This window comes from Rhincodon typus, chromosome 21 (assembly GCF_021869965.1).
Source record: "Rhincodon typus isolate 14 chromosome 21, sRhiTyp1.1, whole genome shotgun sequence".
NCBI lineage: Eukaryota > Metazoa > Chordata > Chondrichthyes > Orectolobiformes > Rhincodontidae > Rhincodon > Rhincodon typus.
The window spans coordinates 11,237,888-11,244,740 of NC_063352.1; positions in this window are offsets into that span (position 1 = coordinate 11,237,888).

A 6,853-nucleotide genomic window follows, 5' to 3' on the forward strand; every position below is an offset into this window, starting at 1 on the left:
CCCACACCCAATGGTTCACTGATCCTGCACACAATGGATACTGGGAGATTGGTTATTGAGGGTGCATGGGGACATGGGTTACTGGAGGGAAAGTTAAGGGGGCAGATGGGATAGAGGCATGGAGAGGATACAAGGACAAGTGGGAAATATGAGAAAGCACGATTGATATACAGTGAATGGGCAAATGTCTTTAAATTTACCTGTCAAAAGTATCCCCATTCCGCAGCAGACAACCTCCAATATTGACAGACTGACTTCTCACATGCTTCAGGAATGCACTGCCTATGCAGAAATACCAAAGGCAGGGAATTTCACATTAAGAATGAATCTGATGTCACTTCAGGCAAATATCAGAACAAAAATAATGGGCAGAAAGAATCAAAATTGTGGTCTCCACTTTGGTCCTCCTGACTCAGATTTGGTCTAACTTGGGAGATGCGTTTTCAGCCCAAGGTAACCTGAAGAGGTAGATCCATTCAAAAATTAACCACGGTTAAAAAAGAATGGGGAGCTCTGTTTCAAGCTGAAAGAGCATTTAGCATCTCCTTTGAGATACAAAACTGACTGAAGTTTCTTAACACATAAAAGCGCAAATGGTGTTAATTTATAAAATGAAATGTATAACTGTTATAGGTCTAAGCCACCTGAAAGTGTTACTGTTGCTCTCACAATGAAGAAACAGTGTATTGATTACAAGGCAATGGATATGCCAATCAAAAAATGTTAGCTCTCCTCCAAGCTGTTAAAAAGGACCTATGCTGAGCTTGGGGGAGGCAACAGCCTAGTGATATTGTTGCTGGACTGTTAATCCAGAGAACCAGCTAATGTTCTGGGTTCCCAAGTTCAAATCTAGCAGATGGGGGAATTTGAATCCAGTGAAAATCTGGAATTAGGAGTCTAATGATGTTGATTGTTGGAAAAACCCATCTGGTTCACTAATCCTGTCTAGAGAAGGAAACTGCCATCCTTACCTGGTCTGGCCTACATGTGACTCCAGGCTCACTACAACGTGGTTGACTCTTAACAGCCTCCGGGCTATTAGGGATAGACAATAAATGCTGGCCCAGACTGTGATGTCCAAATCCCGTGAATGAATTCAAAAAGCTGAGTCCATTGTTCATTTGTGCAGTTCAGCTGAGCATTCTTGATCGAACTTTCTGGCAATTGAACCCACAGAAACAGATAGAACCGATAGCCATATGGAGAGGCATGGGATATGTTAGGGGGCAATACAAGCAGGTGAGGTGAGGATGAAAAGGCTTGAAGGACTAATAACCCTGAAACTGCCCCAGCAACTACCATGTTGCCTGCTGTCTTCACTTTGCAACCTACATCCTTCCTGCCTCTCCCACTGATCACAATGGCCTCCCCACCTTGTTCTGGCATTCCACAACCTGCTTCCCATTCCCTGAATCCAATGGTGCCTTTGAGGCACCTTCCCTTCAGCTGCAACGTTAGCAATGGCCACTGCTACTAGTGGCACTGCTGAGCTGCTGTGACTTTGATTGGAGCCACAGCTCTTAGAGGTGGGACGCCATCTTTAATTGGACAGACATTGCTGATCTGGCTACTTGCAGAACTCCGAACGTTGTTCTCTAAGGAGCTTCTCCAGCCTATTCCTATGGCTGTAATCCTTCACAACCGGACGTACTCCAGTAAAGCTCCTGTGTTTCCTCTCCAAAATCATCACATCCTTTATAAGGTGCGGAGCCCAGAATTAGATACAATGACCCAGCTAAGATCGAGCTGGTGTTTTATATTGGTTTAGCACGGCTTCCTTTCTCTTTAACTTTACGCCATCAATTCTAAAACCCAGGATGCCATGTGCATTATTAACTGCTTTGGTAACCTGTACTGTCACTTCTAAAGGTTGAAATATTCTTTTTCTTTTTGCCTGCAGGTGGTTACTATGCACCAGTTCCTCCTATGTATGCACCTTATGGACCTCCACCTCCAGCATACTTTGGTACACACCCGCCTCCAAATTTTGCTCCTGCTGGAACATCAGGTAAGAAATGTCTTCAGGAGTTGGTTTATCTTGGATTTCAGGCTGGGCGTCATGATATGGTCAAAACTCTCAAAAAAGCAAACTGCCACAAAACCCTTTCAGGATGCAGCGGTACAGATAGCATATTTCTTTGTTGATGCGTAACAGATTCTCGTCAACCAGACTGTCCTTGCAGAAACAAAACAAAAGCTGCACAGTCGGATGTGATTTCGAGAGCAGACACCACTTGCTGAACAATCCCAAGTGCATGAGTAGCAATTTAAGATAACCAGTCAAGCTGTGCTCAAACCAAATAGAGCTACAGATGCTGGAGATCTGAAACAAAAACAGAAATTGCTGGAGAGCTCCAGCTCTGGCAGCACCTGTAGAGACAGAAAGCAGAGTTAACGTTCCGAGCCCAATGACCCTTCTTCAGACCCTTCTGAATTCAAGCCAGTGATGATGAAGGAATGGTAATATAGCTCTAAGTCAGCCAATTTAAAAGGGAACTTAGTAAGTGCTGGATTCTTCAAAGCAGTAGATGTTGTAGAATTGAGAGATGCTGTAGAAGGAATCTTGGTGGGTTACTGCAGTCCATGTTGTAGATGACACTTACTGTGACAGGGGAGATAATGCAGTCATGGTAATGTCACTGGGCCACTGGTAATACAGAGACCCTGGCTGATGCTTTGGGAACTTGGGTTCGAATCCAGCCACATCAGCTAGGGGAATTTCAATTCATTTGACAAAGATTCAGAACTGAAAGTTAGTCTCTGTGATGTTGACCGTGAAACTACCATTGTAGGAGCAAATTACTGCTGATGCTGGAATCTGTACTGAAAACAAAAAATGCTGGAAATCACAGCAGGTCAGGCAGCATCCGTGGAGAGAGAACAAACTAATGTTTCGAGTCTAGATATCGAGAATCGAAACATTAACTTGCTCTCTCTCCACGGTTGCTGCCTAACCTGCTGTGATTTCCAGCATTTTTGTTTCCTTGAACTATCATTGATTGCTGTATAAACTCATCTAATTCACTAATGTCATAAGGGAAGGAAACCTGCCATCATTACCCAATCTGTTTCTATGTGATTGCAGATCTGTAGCTATGTGGTTGATTCTTAACTGCTCTATGAAATGGCTGAGTTTTCAAAGCCACTGAATTCAAGGGCAATTAGGGTGGGCAACAAATTCTGGCCTTGTCAGTGACACCCACACATCCCAATAAAGATGAGACAGGTATAAGATCATGGGAACAAGTACAGGTAACAATCAACAGTAACTTTCGAAAGGGAATTTAATAAAGAACTGAAGAGTACATTTTTTCCATTTGGGCAATGGGGAAAGAGCAGAGAGGCAGAAGGACTAATTAGATTGCACTTCCAAAGATAGGCAGAATGGGCTGAATGGCCTCCTTCTGTAATGCATGATTCTATGAATATGAACAGCACAGTTTGTTTCTGTAGTAGGGGTCCTGGGCACCCTCCTGTTCCTTTTTAAATGGGGACTTCCTGTTCAATGGTGCTTGGTAGATACCTGGTCATTGCAGTTGAGATTCAACCACATTATTATGGATCTGCAGTCACATGTAAACCAGACCAGAATTCCTTCTTAAAAGGAGTGAGTATATTCATTACTAGAACTGAGAAGAAATAATGGCACATTATGCAAGTACATAGTGTAGGAATGTGAAATGTGTTTAAAAAAAGTACAAGTTAGAAATGATATATTGTTCAGTTTTTGAATAAGTTGTAGACAGTAGAACATTGCTGTTACATGAGGTAGCACCAGTAATGTTGATTTTGGTGGTTGAGCAGTTGATTTTGATATTCTTGGCTTATTTGCAGGCTAACTGAAATTTTTCATCCTACTTCTTTCTGATGGTGGCTGCTTGTTAGGCAATGAGAGAATTACTTTGCTCTTTTACTTACAGTGCATGGGTGCTTAATGATTGTTCTCAAACTGCGACCTTCATGGTACACTAGTCCACACATTACGATGGCAAGCCACAAACGCACTAACACAAATTTGATTTTTTTACATTTGGCTTTTAAACTTTTTTTTGTATATCCCTGGAACATCCCTAGCGATCATAACTCTGTTTCTTTCATGATAGTCATGGATAAGGATATGTGCGTACGGCAGGGTAAAGTTTACAATTGGGGGAAGGGTAATTACAATTCAGTTAGGCAAGGACTGGGTAACATAAATTGGGAACAGATGCTGTCAGGGAAGAGCACCACAGAAATGTGGAGATTGTTTAAGGAATGCATACTGCACGTGCTCGATACGTTTGTCCCTAGCAGGTAGGGAAGATGCGGTCGAGTGAGGGAGCCATGGTTCTCGAGAGAGGTCAAACAACTGGTTAAGAGGAAGAAGGAGGCTTATGTAAGGTTTAGGAAAAGAGGAACGGAACAGGCTCTAGAGGGATACAAGTTATCCAGGAAGGAGCTGAAGAACGGGCTTAGGAGAGCTATAAGGGGGCATGAGAAAACCTTGGCGGATAGGATCAAGGAAAATTCCAAGGCTTTTTACATGAATGTGCAGAATAAAAGAATGACCAGAGAAAGGGTAGGGCCAATCAAGGATTGTAAAGGGAATTTGTGCACGGAACCTAAAGAGATAGGAGAGGTCCTTAATGAATACTTTTCTTCAGTATTCACAACTGAGAGGGACCTAGTTGTAGAGGAGGTTGTTGTGAAACAGGCAGGTAGGCTAGAGGAGGTTGATGTTAGTAAAGAAGATGTGCTAGAAATTCTGAGGAAGTTGAAGATACATAAGTCCCCCAGGCCTGATGGGATTTATCCAAGGATTCTATGGGAAGCGAGGAATGAGATCGCAGGGCCTTTGGCGATGATCTTTTCGTCCTCACTGTCCACGAGTATAGTCTCGGAAGATTGGAAAGAGGCAAAAGTCATTCCTTTGTTCAAAAAAGAGAACAGGGATAACCCCGGAAATTACAGGCCAGTTAGTCTTACGTCAGTGGTGGGCAAATTATTGGAAAGTGCTCTGAGAGACAGGATTTATGATCACTTGGAAAGGCACAGTTTGATTCGTGATAGTCAGCATGGATTTGTGAGGGGTAGATCATGCCTCACAAACCTAATTGAATTCTTTGAAGAGGTGACCAAACACATGGATGAAGGTGGAGCAGTGGATGTGGTATACATGGATTTAAGTAAGGCGTTTGATAAGGTTCCCCATGGTAGGCTCATGCAGAAGGTAAGGAGGCATGGGATAGGGGGAAATGTGACAGATTGGATTCAGAATTGGCTGACCCTCAGAAGACAAAGGGTGGTAGTGGACGGAAAATATTCAACATGGTGCTCAGTTACGAGTGGTGTACCACAAGGATCTGTTCTGGGTCCTCTTCTATTTCTGATTTTTGTAAATGATTTGGATGAAGGAGTGGAAGGGTGGATTAGCAAGTTTGCGGACGATACAAAGGTGGGTCACGTTGTGGACAGTGCGGAGGGCTGTTCTAGGTTACAAAGGGACATTGATAGGATGCAGAGCCGGGCTGAGAAGTGGCAGATGGAGTTTAACCCTGAAAAGTGTGAGGTGATTCATTTTGGAAGGACAAACTTGAAAGCAGAATACAGGGTTAATGGAAAGATTCTTGGCAGTGTGGAGGAGCACAGGGATCTTGGGGTTCATGTTCACAGTTCCCTGAGAGCTGCCACCCAGGTGGATAGAGTTGTTAAGAAGGCGTATGGTGTGTTGGCTTTCATTAATGGAGGGATTGAGTTCAAGAGCCATGAAGTTATGCTCCAGCTATACAAAAGCCTGGTTCGGCCACATCTGAAGTATTGTGTCCAGTTCTGGTCACCTCATTACGGGAAAGATGTGGAAGCATTAGAAAAGGTGCAGAGGAGAGGTCTTACGAGGAAAGGTTGAGAGAGCTAGAGCTTTTCTCTTTAGAACGACGAAGGATGAGAGGTGACTTGATAGAGGTGTACAAAATGATCAGAGGTATGGATAGAGTGGACAGCCAGAGTCTTTTTCCTAGGGTGGAGGTAGCTTTTACGAGGGGACATAGTTTTAAAGTGAAAGGAGGTAGATATCGGGGAGACGTCAGAGGTAGGTTCTTTACTCAGAGAGTGGTAGGGGCATGGAATGCATTGCCGGAGAGGGTAGTGGAGTCGGCCTCATTTGGGGCATTTAAGCGGCTATTAGATAGGCATATGGATGATAGTATAAGGTAGAGGTGGAGGTTAGATAGACCTTAGGTTTAGGGTAAAAGTTCGGCACAACATCGTGGGCCGAAGGGCCCGTACTATGCTGTACTGTTCTATGTTCTATGTTCTACCAGTAAAACACAAACATGCCTACAGGAGATGGCTTCCTACTGATTGGCCGAGAGGGTAGTCAGCCTCTTGTTATCTCTTCCTTTTTAGCCTTTCTGTTTACAGTTTCTCTGACTCTGTACAGATGTGATATGCTATTGGTCATTTTGCCAGTCACTGCAGTCATCTCTGGCTGTAGCAGTCCTCAATAAATAAAAACACGTTAGAATTAAACATTCATTACGCTCATAAGTATTTCAAGATTCAGATCCATTGCCATGATAGTAGGGATGCTTAACAAAAACAGAATTAGAGGAGCATGGGTATCTGGGAGGGTTGAAAGGTTGAAGGAGGTTATAAAGATAGAGAGAGACGAGGCCATACAGGAATTTGAAAACACGGACAATATTTTTAAAATCAAGGCATTGCATAACTGAGCTAATATAGATCCACAAGCACAATGATACTGGATAACTGAGATTCTTGCAAATTAGGAAGAGTTTCAGATTACGTAAAAACATAAGAACATAAAAAATAGGAGCAAAAACAGAAGTTGCTGGAAAAGCTCAGCAGGTCTGGC